This window comes from Salmo salar, chromosome ssa03, assembly GCF_905237065.1.
Source record: "Salmo salar chromosome ssa03, Ssal_v3.1, whole genome shotgun sequence".
NCBI classification, from domain to species: domain Eukaryota; kingdom Metazoa; phylum Chordata; class Actinopteri; order Salmoniformes; family Salmonidae; genus Salmo; species Salmo salar.
Window position 1 is genome coordinate 36,653,351 of NC_059444.1, and position 16,794 is coordinate 36,670,144.

The window sequence follows — 16,794 nt, forward strand, 5'->3', positions numbered from 1 at the left end:
CGTGACGGCTGCCCTAAGTAACAGTATTTGTGGCGCTTTCCAACTACAGTCTGAGACTCCCTGCTGTTTTTCAAAGCTCACCACTCAGCTTAGCTGTGCCTTGTGGCCATGGTGTGACATGTTTAACAGTAGGGGTGAGCATGCGGTCATTATATAGGCTTTGTTTGTTTATTCATTTCCATATGCTCATCATCCGTTTTATGGCTCCTGCTTTATGGCATCATTATACACGTTATCATTTTGTTAGGCTGACAAGAGTGAATTGGTGTCAATGTTTTACGCTACACACAAATTGAATATGAAAAACTAAATCTAACCTGGTAGCCTATTGGCTGAGAGAGATGAATAGGAAGGAAGTGCAGCAGACAGAGTGATGTCAGACCCCCGGGCATACACTACATGACCAAAAGTATGTGGTCACCTGCTCGTCGAACATCTCATTCCAAAATCATGTGCATTAATATGGAGTTGGTCCCCCTTTACTGCTATAACAGCCTCCACTCCCCTGGGAAGGCTTTCCACTAGATCTTGGAACATTTGCTGCAGGAACTTTCTTCCATTCAGCCACAAGAGCATTAGTAAGGTCGGACACTGATGTTGGGCAATTAGGCCTGGCTCGCAGTCGGCGTTCCAATTCATCCCAAAGGTGTTCGATGGGGTTGAGGTCAGGGCTCTGTGCAGGCCAGTCAAATTCTTCCATACTGATCTCAACAAACCATTTCTGTATGGACCTCGCTTTGTACACAGGGACATTGTCATGCTGAAACAGGAAAGGGCCTTCCCCAAACTGTTGCCACAAAGTTGGAAGCACAGAATGCCATTGTATGCTGTAGCGTTAAGATTTCCCTTCACTGGAACTAAGGGGCCTAGTCCAAACCATGAAAAACAGCCCCAGACCATTATTCCTCCTCCACCAAACTTTACAGTACACTATGCATTCGGGCAGGTTGCATTCTCCAGGCATCCGCCAAATCCAGATTACTCCATCGGACTGCCAGATGGTGAAGCGTGATTCATCACTCCAGAGAACGTGTTTCCACTGCTCCAGAGTCCAATGGCGGCGAGCTTTACACCACTCCAGCCGACACTTGGCATTGCACATGGTGATGTTAGGCTTGTGTGCGGCTGCTTGGCCATGGAAACCCATTTAATGAACTTCCTGACAAACTGTTCTTGTGCTCATGTTGCTTCCAGAGGCAGTTTGGAACTCAGTAGTGAGTGTTGCAACCGAGGACAGACGATTTTTACACTCTAAGTGCTTCAGCACTCAGTGGTCCCGTTCTTGTGTGTCCTACCACTTTGCGGCTGAACCGCTATTGCTCCTAGACGTTTCCACTTCACAATAACAGCACTTACAGTTGACCGGGGCAGCTCTAGCAGGGTACAAATTTGACGAACTGACTTGTTGGAAAGGTGGCATCCTATGACGGTGCCATGTTGAAAGTCACTGAGCTCTTCAGTAAGGTCTGCCAATGTTTGTCTATGGAGATTGCATGGCTGTGTGCTCGATTTTATACACCTGTCAGCAACGGGTTTGGCTGAAATATTCTAATCCACTAATTTGAAGGGGTGTCCACATACTTTTGTATATATATTGTGTATTTCCCTAACACTGAACCTTGCATGAATGCAGCAGTTCTGGCCAGGATGTGGATACAAATCTTCAGAACTAAATGTTGTCTAAAGAGAGAGGAGACTGCGTGACTAATATTGATAGACGCAGGGAGACAAGGTAAGCACATAACTATATAAGTCAGAGTGAAACTTATAGGGGTTATATAGGTATCACGACTCAGGATATGACCCAGATGCAGACATAGGAGGCAGATTGTACAATCTCAATAATTTATTATAACACGGGGCAAAGGACAGGTCGAGGACAGGCAGAGGTTCGTAATCAGGTCAGAGTCAGGCAGGTACAGGACGGCAGGCAGACTCCGGGCCAGGGCAGGCAAAATGGTCAAAACCGGGTAAAACTAGGAAACAAACACTTGAGAAACAGGAAAATGGGACCACATGCTGGTAAGACCTTACAAGACAAGACGAACTGGCAACAGACAGAGAACACAGGTTTAAATGCTCAGGGGATAATGGGGAAGATGGGTGACACCTGGAGGGGGGTGGAGACAAGCACAAAGACAGTTGAAACCGATCAGGGTGTGACAACAGGGAAGGAGTTCTACCTACCTTAGATGGGAGATAGTTTGCAGTAAAGCAACAGCTGAGCAAAAACTGGATCACTAAATAGTGTTGGAGAATTGAGGTTTTTTTAACTTAAATTTCACTTCTTACAGGGAATGGTAGAGGGGTTGGTATAAGACATTTGCCCTAATAGATCGTACAGAGAAAAGCTGATCAATACTCCATTATCAAGAAAGGACTCTAATCTACGGATCTCAGATGACCATTAAAATACATTATTTCTACTTTTTAGCAAAACAGTCAAGGCATATTCTACTCAACGGTGATCAGATGTCTGCCATTAACAACACCTTTCCATGTGGTCTGGATCCACCCTACTACACACACATGATAGGTATCGTGGAGGACTAAGTTATATTCCTTATAGGACTTCCTGACGTCTGCCTGGCAAGGTATACCCTGTTCAGTCTGGTCAAAGCCGGCCAAGTGGCTCCCGTCTACCTGATCAACCTGCTTCTCTCAGACCTTCTCCAGATCACCATCACGCAGGTCTTCATTCTCAATAGGTTCTTTGTCACCATGTCTGGCTTTCGTGAAGGCCCACTGCCTCTTCAGGATCTTTCTATGCCTGGGGCTCTGCACCAGCCTGGGCTCCATGTTGTTGATCTCCCTGGAGAGATACAGTACATGGTGGTGGCCTGTCCTATGTGGTACCGCCTCCAACGCTCAGTCAAAAACTCCACCCTCGTCTCTCTTAACCTCTTGGCACTCACACTGATTTTGTCACCTTTGATTACACATTCTTGATCCACACGTGAAACTCAGACGTTTTCTCTGTCATCTCCCTGTTACCCGCCCCTTACCTGGAATTGCTGTTCATGGTCACTCGAAGGGCCCTCTCCAGGAGCATGACTCTCAAGGGAGCAGAGAGGAAGAGGAGGATTCTGGGAGCTCTTGGTCTGGTCCTGGTCATTTATACACTCCTCTTCCTCTTGTTCAGCATCAGGAACCTGTACTATTCCCTTGAGGCCCATACCCCCCCAATGTCAGACCCAGTTAGGGACCTGTCCTCTGTGATCACCAGTTCCCTGGTGTACCTGAGCCCTCTCACTGACTGTTTCCTCTGTATCGTCATGAGGAGGCATCTCAGTGTGGAAGATGGTGGGAGGAGCAGTAGAGAGACTGATCAAGAGAGACACAGACTGGCCCAAAACTGGCCTGTTGAGCATGTTTCCACCAAATAGCATAATTAATTTTAAAGACACAAAAATACCCACCATGTCGAACGAACAAATTATCTGTCAGCATTTATAGAAATTATACTAAAACTTCCTGTTTCCATCACAGCTGTCGTGATTTTTTTTATATGGTATGACTTTGCTTGCATAAAAACTGTGGATGGAAACGTGGATACTATTTACATTTATTTTGTATCACAAGACATTTAAGGATTTACATTTACTGCCATGTACATTACACCCTTATTCTAAAATGGATTAAATACATTTTCCCCTCATTAATCTACACACAATACCCTATAATGACAAAGCAAAAACAGGTTTTTTGAAATTTTAGCAAATGTATAAAATAAAAAAGAAACAGTCAGCTAGTTTTATCCGAGTTCCCAGTTGTCTTGAACTCACTGAGGTCTGAGATTTCCCAGTTCCCAGTTGTTTTGAACGCAGCAGAAGTAATGCTGGATTGACAGCATGGCCAATGTATTCAAACTTTTCTGTCCCATGGTGTGATATCTTTTTCGTGATATCCAATTTGGTAGTTACGATCTTGTCTCATCGCTGCAACTCCCCTACGGACTCGGTGAAGGTCGAGAGCCGCACTGCTTCTTGACACACTGCTCGCTTAACTTGGAAGCCAGCCGCACCAATGTGTCAGAGGAAAGACTGTCGAACAGACGACTGAAGTCATCTTGCAGGAGCCCGGCCCGTCACAAGGAGTCACTAGAGCATGATGAGACAAGCACATCCCGGCCGGCCAAACACTCCCCTAAACCGGACGACACTGGGCCAATTGTGCGCCATCCCATGGGGCTCCCGGTCACGGTCGGCTGTGACACAGCCTGGGATCGAACCTGGGGCTGCAGTTGCGCCTTAGCACTCATTGTTGAATTTGCGATTTCCAACTTGTGGTGTAATGTTTATGTCCAATGGCCGATGAGCACTGATAATTTCTCTTCATATGACAAGGATTGAAAAGGATTTGCCAGTAGATTGCCGATTTGATGCATGAAGATGACTGCTTGTCTAGCTTGCTAGCTAATATTTCGAAAGTATGATGTTGACATGATCAGTCCAATCAAAGCTATGGTAGATATAACGTGATTTGACATTTTATTTGTGGCCAATAACCTTGATCCTTCTTGGATGGGCACTTCTTATGTAAGTCTATGTCTATGGCAGCACCCAAGGGTGTTGAATTTTCGAGCTCTCCTCGTAGATTTTGCCGTGACGTAGTATCCCCATGAGTAACAGAACACTGAGCCAATTACAGCGCAACTAGAAAAAATTACCGCCCCTTACGCTGTGTATTTTCCGATGGCTGCTCCACCATCACAGAAAGCACTGAACTCGGCTGAAACACCTGCATTTTGGCACAAATTAATGCCAAAATAAGATGCAAAAAAACAACAACAACAACAACAAAAAAACAGGTAACTGCCCCACCTGTCCTGAATGACGCGACACCACTGATGACAATTATATTGTCTGTCTGACTCACCTACTACCATGTAGATTGGACAACACACACACTTCGCTTGCTACATGTGGAAATTAAAAAGGAGGGTTACTGTAAAAATAACTTAGACAGGTGTGAGATGATGGGCGCACCTGTGTAATGCTGTCCTTATTCTGGGGTTCAGATTGAATGCAGTAGTAAATGTGCTGCTCACAATTTTTTTAATTTGGATTTTATTAGGATCCCCATTAGCTGACGCCAATGGCGACAGCTAATCATACTGGGGTCCGACCAAACGAAAAATATATTACATACACATCTAAAACATGAACATGTAGTGTGTGTGTGTGTGTGTGTGTGTGTGTGAGAATCTATTAGTTACACATACTGCACATGCCAGTACATACACACAAAAAGTGTGGTTTAGGCGTGGCTTCCTTGTTTTGATCCTGTTAAGTGTGCATTTCTGTTTCTCATTCTTCCGGAGTTGACCTAGTATTTTATATTAAACCTACTGTACGCATCCAGTTGTTTCTCCATTTGTAACTCACCCACCAAAAATCACTATATGCTGTTTTACATTTTACGTTATTTTTGCTGGTCTAATTCCTAAAATGAAAAGGTAGAAGAATCTGTGCGCTCTTGGATAATAATAATAATACTTCATATGGTGTAATTCGATGTCCCAGGTTTGTGGAATTGATGAATATATAATTTAATCTTTACTTCAAGTCAGATGTTTATATACTGTATATACAAATGTATGTGGACACCTCTTCAAATTAGTGGATTCGGCTATTTCAGCCACACCCGTTGCTAACAGGTGTGTAAAATCGAGCAGACGGCCATGCAATCTCCATAGAGAAACATTGGCAGTAGAATGGCCTTAAGGAAGAGCTCAGTGACTTTCAACGAGGCACCGTCATAGGATGCCACCTTTCCAACAAGTCGGTTCGTCAAATTTGTGCCCTGCTACATCTGCCGCAGTTAACTGTAAGTGCGGTTATAGTTAAGTGGAAACGTCTAGGAGCAACAACAGTTCAGCTGTGAAGTGGAAGGCCACACAAGCTCACAGAACGGGACTGCCAAGTGCTGAAGCACGTAGCGCATAAAATCTGTCCTGTCCTTGTCACGGTTGTCGTAGGAATGAGCGGACCAAAGTGCAGCGTGTGTGTCGTTCCACATTTTATTTATTCTGTGAAACTATGCAATACATAAATAAACTGAATGACAAAACAACAAACCGTGATGCAGAGGTGAAACATACACTACTCAAAATTAATCTCCCACAAACCCAGGTGGAAAAAAAACCCTACTTAAGTATGATGTCCAATTAGAGACAACGAGGACCAGCTGCCTCTAATTGGAGATCATCCCAAATAAAACCCCAACATAGAAATACAAAACTAGAACCTGAACATAGAAATAGAAAACATAGAGAGAGAAAAACCCTGTCACGCCCTGACCTACTCTACCATAGAAATTAACATCTTACTATGGTCAGGACGTGACAGTCCTTGGTTGCAACACTCACTACCGAGTTCCAAACTGCTTCTGGAAACAAAGTCAGCACAAGAACTGTTCATAGGGAGCTTCTTGAAATGGGTTTTCATGGCTGAGCAGAACCACACAAGCCTAAGATCACCATGCGCAATGCCAAGCTTCGGCTGGAGTGGTGTAATTTTCGCCGCCATTGGACTCTGGAGCCGTGGAAACGGATGCCAAACGGATGCTAACGCTACCTGCCCGAATGCATAGTGCCAACTGTAAAGTTTTTTGGAGGAGGAATAATGGTCTGGGGCTGTTTTTTATGGTTTGGGCTAGGCCCCTTAGTTCCAGTGAAGGGAAATCTTAATGCTACAGCATACAATGACATTCTAGAAGATTCTGTGCTTCCAACTTTCTGGCAACAGTTTGGGGAAGGCGCTTTCCTGTTTCAGCATTACAATGCCCCCGTGCACAAGTGGAGTCCATACAGAAATGGTTTGTCGAGATTGGTGTGGAAGAACTTAACTGGCCTGCCCAGAGCCCTGACCTCAAGCCAGTCGAACACCTTTGGGATGAATTGGAACGCTGACTGCGAGCCAGGCCTAATCACCCAACATCAGTGCCCGTCCTCACTAATGCTCTTGTGGCTGAATAGAAGCAAGTCCCAGTAGCAATGTTCCAACATCTAGCGGAAGCCTTCCCAGAAGAGTGGAGGCTGTTATAGCAGCAAAAGGGGGACCAACTCCATATTAATGCCCATGATTTTGGAATGAGGTGTTTGACGAGCATACTTTTGGACATGTAGTGTATGTTATGTACACTGAACAAAAATATAAACGGAACATGTAAAGTCTTGGTCCCATGTTTCATGAGCTGAAATAGAAGATCCCAGAAATGTTCCATGTGCACAAAAAGCATATTTCTCTCCTATTTTGTGCACACATTTGTTTACATCCTTATTAGTGAGCATTTCTCCTTTGCCAAGATAATCCATCCACCTGACAGGTGTGGCATATCAAGAAGCTGAATAAACAGCATGATCATTACACAGGTGCACCTTGTGCTGGGAACAATAAAAGGCCACTTTAAAATGTGCAGTTTTGTCACACAACACAATGCCACAGATGTCTCAAGTTTTGAGAGAGCGTGCAATTGGCATGCTGACTGCAGGAAAGTCCACCAGAGATTTGAATGTTCATAAGCTGCCTCAAACGTAGTTTTAGAGAATTTGGCAGTATGTCCAACCAGCCTCACACACCCAGATCACGTGTAACCACGCCAGCTCAGGACCTCCACATCTGGCTTATTCACCTGCGGGATCGTCTGAGACAACCAAAGTATAAAGTATTGCTGCATAAACTGTCAGAAACCGTCTCAGGAAAGCTCATCTGCTTGTTCATCGTCCTCTCCAGGGTCTTGACCTGACTAACTGGCTTCAGTTCAGCGTTGTAACTGACTTCAGTGGGCAAATGCTCACTTTCGATGGCCACTGGTGCACTGGAAAAGAGTGCTCTTCACAAATTAATCCTGATTTCAACTGTACCGGGAAGATGGCAGACAGCGTTTATGGCATTGTGTGGGCGAGCAGTTTGCTGATGTCAATGTTGTTAACAGAGTGCCCCATGGTGGTTATGGGGTTATGGTATGTGCAGGCATAAGCTACGGACAACGAACACAATTGCATTTTATCAATGGCAATTTGAATGCGATGACGAGATCCTGAGGCCCATTGTTGTGCCAATCACCTCATGTTTCAGCATGATAATTCCTGGAAGCTGAAAATGTCCCAGTTCTTCCATGGCCTGCATACTCACCACACATGTCACCCATTGAGCATGTTTGGGATGCTCTGGATTGACATGTACGTCAGCGTGTTCCAGTTCCCACCAATATTCAGCAACTTCGCACAGCCATTGAAGAGGAGTGGGACAACATTCCACAGGCCACAATCAACAGCCTGGTCAACTCTATGCGAAGGAGATGTGTCGAGCTGCATGAGGCAAATGCTGGTCACACCAGATACTGACTGGTTTTTTGATCCACGCCCCTACCTTTTTTAAGGTATCTGTGACTAACAGATGCATATCTGTATTCCCAGTCATGTGAAATCCATAGAATAGGGCCTAATTTATTTATTTCAATTGACTGATTTCCTTATATGAACTTTAACTTAGTAAAACCTTTGAAATTGTTGCATATTGCATTTATATTTTGGTTCATTGTATAAAAAGCATCTGTATGCATTGTTTACTACTAGATTTCTTAAAAACAATTTAATTGTTGTAGTTCTGGTGTTTGACTTGATTGATGGATAACTACTTTTAAACTCGGACAAAACAGAGATGCTTGTTCTAGGTCCCAAGAAACAAAGAGATCTTCTGTTGAATCTGACAATTAATCTTGATGTTTGTACAGTCGTCTCAAATTAAACTGTGAAGGACCTCGGCGTTACTCTGGACCCTGATCTCTCTTTTGACGAACATATTGTCATGACTTCCGCCGAGGTCGGTCCCTCTCCTTGTTCGCGCGGCGTTCGGTGGTCGACGTCAGCGGCCTTCTAGCCATCGCCGATCCACTTTTCATTTTCCATTTGTTTTGTCTTTGTTTTACACACCTGGTTTCAATTCCTCAATGACATGTTCATTATTTAACACTCTGTTTTCCCCATGGGTTTTGTGCGTGATTGTTTTATGTATGTTCGGTCTGTTATTGTGGGCTCGGTATTACGCCATGTTATTGGAATATTTGAGTAAAGGTATTTGAGTTACTCATTTCTGCTGTCCTGCGCCTGACTCCTCTGCACCAGCTACACCCAGACCACTACAGAATCACGCACCTCAAAAATGGAGTCAGCAGGAGCAGACAACCCCCCCTTTGGCAGTTGAGGAGCGCGTCCAGCAGCATGCGACCATGTTGCAACGTCTCGGCACTACCATGGATCGCGTGCTGCAGACGATGGACCGATGGGAGACAGGAAGAGTTCTTCCAGCACCTCCACCGGCACCACTACAACAGGCACCACTGTTCACCCCTCCTTCACCCGGTCCCAGTGGGATTCGGCTTGCGCTCCCGAGGGAGTATGATGGGACGCCTGCCGGATGCCAGGATTTCCTACTCCAGCTGGAACTCTACTCGGTCACTGTCCACCCGGCTCCTTTGGGACGTGAGAGCGTGTCCGCCCTCATCTCCTGTCTCTCAGGGAAAGCCCTGGAGTGGGCCAACGCCGTATGGGGGGAAGGAGAAGCGGTGTTGGACCATTATGTGGAGTTCACCCGACGCTTTCGGGCAGTTTTCGACCAACCGCCTGAGGGTAGGTCGGCGTCTGTTCCACCTGAGGCAGGGGACGAGGAGCGCACAGGAGTTCGCCTTGGACTTCCGGACCCTGGCCGCCAGCGTGGGATGGAACGACAGGGCCCTGATCGATTACTACTGGTGCAGTCTGAGCGAGGACGTCCGTCGGGAGTTGGCCTGCAGGGACAGCACTCTCACGTTTGACCAGCTGGTGGACCTGTCCATCCGGCTGGATAACCTGCTGGCTACCCGCGGACGTCCGGATCGGGGCCTGTCAGTTCCATCCCCCAGCACCACCGCTCCGACGCCCATGGAGCTGGGAGGTGCTGCGCTTAGGGCGACCTGAGGAGGGTCCGTTCCCTGTACCATCTGTGGCCGCAGAGGGCACACTGCTGGTCGGTGCTGGGGAGGTTCCTCTGGGAGTCGAGGCAGCAGGCAGGGCACTCTCGTGTCACCCCAGGTGAGTCGGCACCAGGCTCACTCAGAGCCCCCTGTTGCTCACATGTTTTTGTTTATACATTTTCCTGAGTTTTCCCCGCATTCCCAGCATAAGGCACTGGTAGATTCATGCGCAGCTGGGAATTTTTTTGACAGAGCATTTGCCCATAGTTTAGGGATCCCCATTGTTCCTGTGGATATGCCATTCCCTGTGCATGCCCTAGATAGTTGACCATTAGGCTCAGGGCTAATTAGGGAGGCCACCGCTCCACTGGGCATGGTTACGCAGGAGGGTCACAAGGAGAGAATTAGTCTTTTCCTTATTGATTCTCTTGCGTTTCCCATGGTGCTGGGCCTACCCTGGTTGGCCTGTCATGACCCCACTATTTCGTGGCAACAAAGGGCTCTCAAGGGGTGGTCACGAAAGTGCTCGGGGAGGTGTTTAGGGGTTTCCGTCGGTGCTACTACGGTGGAAAGTCCAGACCAGGTCTCCACCGTGCGCATCACCCCTGAATATGCCTATTTGGCTCTCGCCTTCTGTAAGAAGAGGGCAACTCAATTACCACCCCATCGACGGGGGAATTTTGCGATAAATCTCCTGGTAGACGCAGCACTTCCCAGGAGTCATGTGTATCCCCTGTCACAGGAGGAGACGGCGGCTATGGAAACATATGTCTCCGAATCCCTGGGGCAGGGGTGCAGTCGGCCCTCCACTTCAACTGCCTCCTCGAGTTTATTTTTTGTGAAGAAGAAGGATGGGGGTCTGCGCCCGTGCATTGATTATCGAGGTATCAACCAAATAACTGTGAGCTACAGCTACCCGCTGCCTCTCATAGCCAGTGCGATAGAGTCAATGCACAGGGCGCACTTCTTCACAAAATTGGATCTCACGAGCGCTTACAACCTGATGCGTATCCGGGAGGGGGACGAGTGGAAGACGGCATTTAGTACTACCTCAGGGCACTATGAGTACCTTGTCATGCCGTACGGGTTGATGAATGCTCCATCAGTCTTCGAGGCCTTTGTAGATGAGATTTTCCGGGACCTGCACGGGCAGGGTGTAGTGGCGTATATCGACGACATTCTGATATACTCTGCTACACGCGCTGAGCATGTGTCCCTGGTGCGCAGGGTGCTTGGTCGACTGTTGGAGCATGACCTGTACGTCAAGGCTGAGAAATGTCTGTTCTTCCAACAGTCCGTCTCCTTCCTAGGGTACTGCATTTCCACTTCAGGGGTGGAGATGGAGAGTGACCGCATTTCAGCCGTGCGTAATTGGCCAACTCCCACCACAGTAAAGGAAGTGCTGTGGTTTCTAGGGTTTGCCAACTACTACCGGAGGTTTATCCAGGGCTTTGGTCAGGTAGTGGATCCCATTACCTTACTGCTGAAGGGGGGACTGGTGCGACTGCAGTGGTCGGCTCAGGCGGTCGCCAGGTGTACGATGTTTCCTCCAGGGACCGGGAGCTGTTGGCTGTTGTCAAGGCTTTGAAGGCGTGGAGACATTGGCTTGAGGGGGCTTAACACCTTTTTCTCATCTGGACTGACCACCGCAATCTGGAGTGCATCAAACGGTTGCGGACAGCAGACGGAACGTACAGACGCCCAGCTGGACACTGGAGGGGAGTGGGCTCTGTACGTAACGCCCGCTCGATGTCCGCGTCCAGCTCCCACACCACCTGTGCCACCAGGCAAGAGGCCGGAAGTATGTGAGTGTGATCTATGGACTGCTCCTCTGTGTCATACATCCGGGACAGTGCGTCTGCCTTAGCGTTCTGGGAACCTGGTCTGTAGGACAGAGTGAAAACAAAACATATCAAGACTGTTTCAAGGACAGCTTTTTTCAATCTACGTAACATTGCAAAAATCAGAAACTTTCCGTCCAAAAATGATGCAGAAAGATGAATCCATGCTTTTGTCACTTCTAGGTTAGACTACTGCAATGCTCTACTTTCCGGCTACCCGGATAAAGCAATAAATAAACTTCAGTTAGTGCTAAATACGGCTGCTAGAATCCTGACTAGAACCAAAAAAATGTATCATATTACTCCAGTGCTAGCCTCCCTACACTGGCTTCCTGTTAAGGCAAGGGCTGATTTCAAGGTTTTACTGCTAATTTACAAAGCATTACATGGGCTTGCTCCTACCTATCTTTCCGATTTGGTCCTGCCGTACATACCTACACATACGCTATGGTCACAAGACGCAGGCCTCCTAATTGTCCCTAGAATTTCTAAGCAAACAGCTGGAGGCAGGGCTTTCTCCTGCCTGTTTGGCCCTGTCCGGGGGTATCATTGGACGGGGCAACAGTGTCTCCTGACCCCTCCTGTCTCAGCCTCCAGTATTTATGCTGCAGAAGTTTATGTGTCGGGGGGCTAGGGTCAGTCTGTTATATCTGGAGTATTTCTCCTGTCTTATCCGGTGTCCTGTGTGAATTTAAGTATTCTCTCTCTAATTCTTTCTTTCTTTCTTTCTTTCTCTCTCTCGGAGGACCTGAGCCCTAGGACCATGCCTCAGGACTAGCTGGCATGATGACTCCTTGTTGTCCACCTGGCCGTGCTGCTGCTCCAGTTTCAACTGTTCTGCCTGCGGCTATGGAAACCTGACCTGTTCACTGTGATTACTATTATTTGACCATGCTGGTCATTTATGAACATTTGAACATCTTGGCTATGTTCTGTTATAATCTCCACCCGGCACAGCCAGAAGAGGACTGGCCACCCCTCATAGCCAGGTTCAGCTCTAGGTTTCTTCCTAGGTTTTGGACTTTCTAGGGAGTTTTTTCCTAGCCACCGTGCTTCTACACCTGCATTGCTTGCTGTTTGGGGTTTTAGGCTGGGTTTCTGTACAGCACTTTGATATATCAGCTGATGTAAGAAGGGCTATATAAATACATTTGATTTGATTTGGGTGCATTCTTAAATATATACAGAGTGTACAAAACATTAGAAACACCTTCCTAATATTGAGTTGCACCCCCTTTAGCCCTCAGAACAGCCTCAGTTCTTTGGGGGCATGGACTCTACAAGGTGTTGAAAGCGTTCCACAGGGATGCTGGCCCATGTTGACTCCAATGCTTCCCACAGTTGTGTCAAGTTGGCTGAATGTCCTTTGGATGGTGGACCATTCTTGATACACATGGGAAACTGTTGAGAGTGAAAAACCCAGCAGTGTTGCAGTTCTTGACACACTAAAACCGGTGCGCCTGTCATCTGCTGCCATACCTTGTTTTAAGGCACCTGAAACTTTTGTCTTGCCCATTCACCCTCTGATTGGCACACATACACAATCCATGTTTCAATTGTTTCAAGTCTTAAAAGTCCTTCTTTAACTTGTCTCCTCTCCTTCATCTACACTGATTGAAGTGGTGACATCAATAAGTGATCAGGGGTGTGAAGGTGAACGAAAGGCACTGGAGCGACGAACCGCCCTTACGGTCTCTGCCTGGCCGGTTCCCCTCTCTCCAATGGGATTATCTGCCTCTAACCCTATTACGGGGGTGAGTCACTGGCGCTCTTCCATGCCGTCCCTTGGAGGGGTGCGTCACTGACAGGGTCTTCCTGTCCAAGTTGGCGCCCCCCTTGTGTTCGTGCCGTGGGGGAGATTTTCGTGGGCTTTGCTCAGCCTTGTCTCAGGGTACTAAGTTGGTGGTTTGACGTTATCCCTCTAGTGGTGTGAGGGCTGTGCTTTGGCAAAGTATCCTGCCTGGTTGGCCCTGTCCGGGGTTATCGTCGGTCACGGTGTTGCCCGACCCCTCCTGTCTCAGCCTCCAGTATTTATGCTGCAATAGTTTATGTGTCAGAGGGCTAGGGTCAGTCTGTTATATTTGTAGTATTTCTCCTGTCTTATCCTGTGTCCTGTGTGAATTTAAGTATGCTCCCTCTAATTCTCTCCCTCTCCTACTGGAGGACCTGAGCCCTGGGACCATACCTCAGGACTACCTGGCCTGATGACTGACTCCTTGCTGTCCCCAGTCCACCTGGTCGTGCTGCGGCTCCAGTTTCAACTGTTCGGCCTGCGTCTATGGAACCCTGACCTGTTCACCGGGCGTGCTACCTTGTTCCAGACCTGCTGTTTTCGACTCTCTCTCTATCACACCTGCTGTCTCTAATTACATTTACATTTTAGTAATTTAGCAGACGCTCTTATCCAGAGCAACTTACAGTAGTGAGTGCATACATTTCATACATTTATTTCCCTACTGGTCCCCCGTGGGAATCGAACCCATAACCCTGGCATTGCAAACACCATGCTCTACCAACTGAGCCACACGGGACCAATTCTTGAATGCTTGGCTATGAAAAGCCAACTGACATTTACTCCTGACGTGCTGACCTGATGCAACCTCTACAACCACTGAGATGATTATTATTTGACACTGCTGGTCATGTTTGAACATCTTTGCCATGTACTGTTATAATCTCCATCCGCCCCAGCCAGAAGAGGACTGCCTCCCCCTCAAAGCCTGGTTCCTCTCTAGGTTTCTATCTAGGTTCCTGCCTTTTCTAGGGAGTTTTTCCTAGCCACCGTGCTACATCTGCATTGCTTGCTGTTTGGGGTTTTAGGCTGGGTTTCTGTATAGCACTTTGTGACATCGGCTGATGTAAAAAGGGCTTTATAATTACATTTGATTGATTGATAGCTTTCACCTGGATTCACCTGGTCAGTCTATGTCATGGAAATGTTTTGTACACTTAGTGTATATGTTAATTCGTTAATGATTATGGATACATTCTGCAATGAGTTAATCTTGCTTTGAATCTGCAACAGAACAGAATTTCTTTAATACAGCAGGGCATTCTGACACCTCAAACTGAAATAGATTTCACCTCGTTCATATAGTTGGCAGAAATGATGAGGGATTAAATATAGACCTCCAATGGGTGAAGGAGAAGAAGTCCTGGCAAAATAAGGCTATGTTGCTAATATCTTCTATAGTATGTAGGGAGCTAGCTAGATTGCTTCTTTACAAAAAACTAGCCTAGTATTCATGGCACGTTGTAAATATCTCTGTGCTATCTGGGATCCTTGGGACGTCCTTACACCATTGAAGTTGGAATTTAAAATAGTTAAGCTAAGGGTTAGGGTTAGGTAAGGGTTATGGTTAGGGTAAGGGTTAAGGTTAAGGTTAGGGTTTAGGGTTGGGACGTTCCAAGGATCACGGATAGCACAGACCATTGTAAATATCTGACCGCTGTTAGGATAGTAGTCAGCAGAGGTGTGGACTCGAGTCACATGACTTGGAGTTTAGAGTTAATTGCACCTCAGATTACAGCCCAAATAAATGCTTCACAGAGTTCAAGTAACAGACACATCTCAACATCATCTGTTTAGATGAGCCTGAGTGAATTAGGCCTTCATTGTCAAATTGCTGCAAAGAAACCACTACTAAAGGACACCAATAAGAAGAAGAGACTTGCTTGGGCCAAGAAACACCAGCAATGGACATTAGACCAGTGGAAATCTGTCCTTTGGTCTGATGAGTCCAAATTTGAGATTTTTGGTTCCAACCGCCGTGTCTTTGTGAGACGCAGTGTAGGTGAATCGATGATCTCTGCATGTGTGGTTCCCACCGTGCATGGAGGAGGAGGTGTGATGGTGTGGGGGTGCTTTGCTGGTGACACTGTCAGTGATTTATTTAGAATTCAAGGCACACTTAACCAGCATGGCTACCACAGCATTCTGCAGCAACACGCCATCCCATCTGGTTTGCGCTTAGTGGGACTATCATTTGTTTTTCTCCCTAGATGGGAGACCAGATGCTGCTGGAAGTGGTGTTGGAGGCCCAGTAGGAGGCACTCTTTCCTCTGGTCTAAAAATAATATCCCAATTCCCCTGGGCAGTGATTGGGGACACTGCCCTGTGTAGGGTGCCGTCTTTCGGATGGGACGTTAAACGGGTGTCCTGACTCTCTGAGGTCATTAAAGATCCCATGGCACTTATCATAAGAGTAGGGGTGTTAACCCCGGTGTCCTGGCAAAATTCCCAAGCTGTCCAGCATACCATCATGGTTACCTAATCATCCCAAGCTTACAATTGGCTCATTCATCCCCCTCCTCTCCCCTGTAACTATTCCCCAGGTCATTGCTGTAAATGAGAATGTGTTCTCAGTCAACTTACCTGGTTAAATAACGGTAAAAAAAGGACAATGAACCACAACAAACCTCCAGGCTGTGTAAGGGCTATTTGACCATGAAGGAGAGTGATGGAGTGCTGCATCAGATGACATGCCGTTTTTTTTACCCCTTTTTCTCCCCAATTTTGTGGTACCCAATTGGTAGTTACAGTCTTGTCTCATTGCTGCAACTCCCATACGGACTCAGGAGAGGTAGAGGTCGAGAGCCGTGCGTCCCCGAAACACAACCCACCCAAGCCGCACTGCTTCTTGACACAATGCCCACTTAACCCGGAAGCCAGCCGCACCAATGTGTCGGAGGAAACATCGTACACCTGGCGACCGTGTCAGCATGCACTGTGCCTGGCCCGCCACAGGAGTCGCTAGTATGCGATGGGACAAGGACATCCCTTCCGGCCAAACCCTCCCCTAAACCGGACGACGCTGGGTCAATTGTGCGCCGCCCCATGGGTCTCCCGTTCGCAGCTGGCTGCGACAGAGCCTAGACTCGAACCGGAGCCTAGACTCGAACCGGAATTCGGAGGCCGAATTCAAGGCACACTTAACCAGCATGGCTACCACAGCGTTCTGCAGCGATACATCATTCCATCTGGTTTGCGCTATAA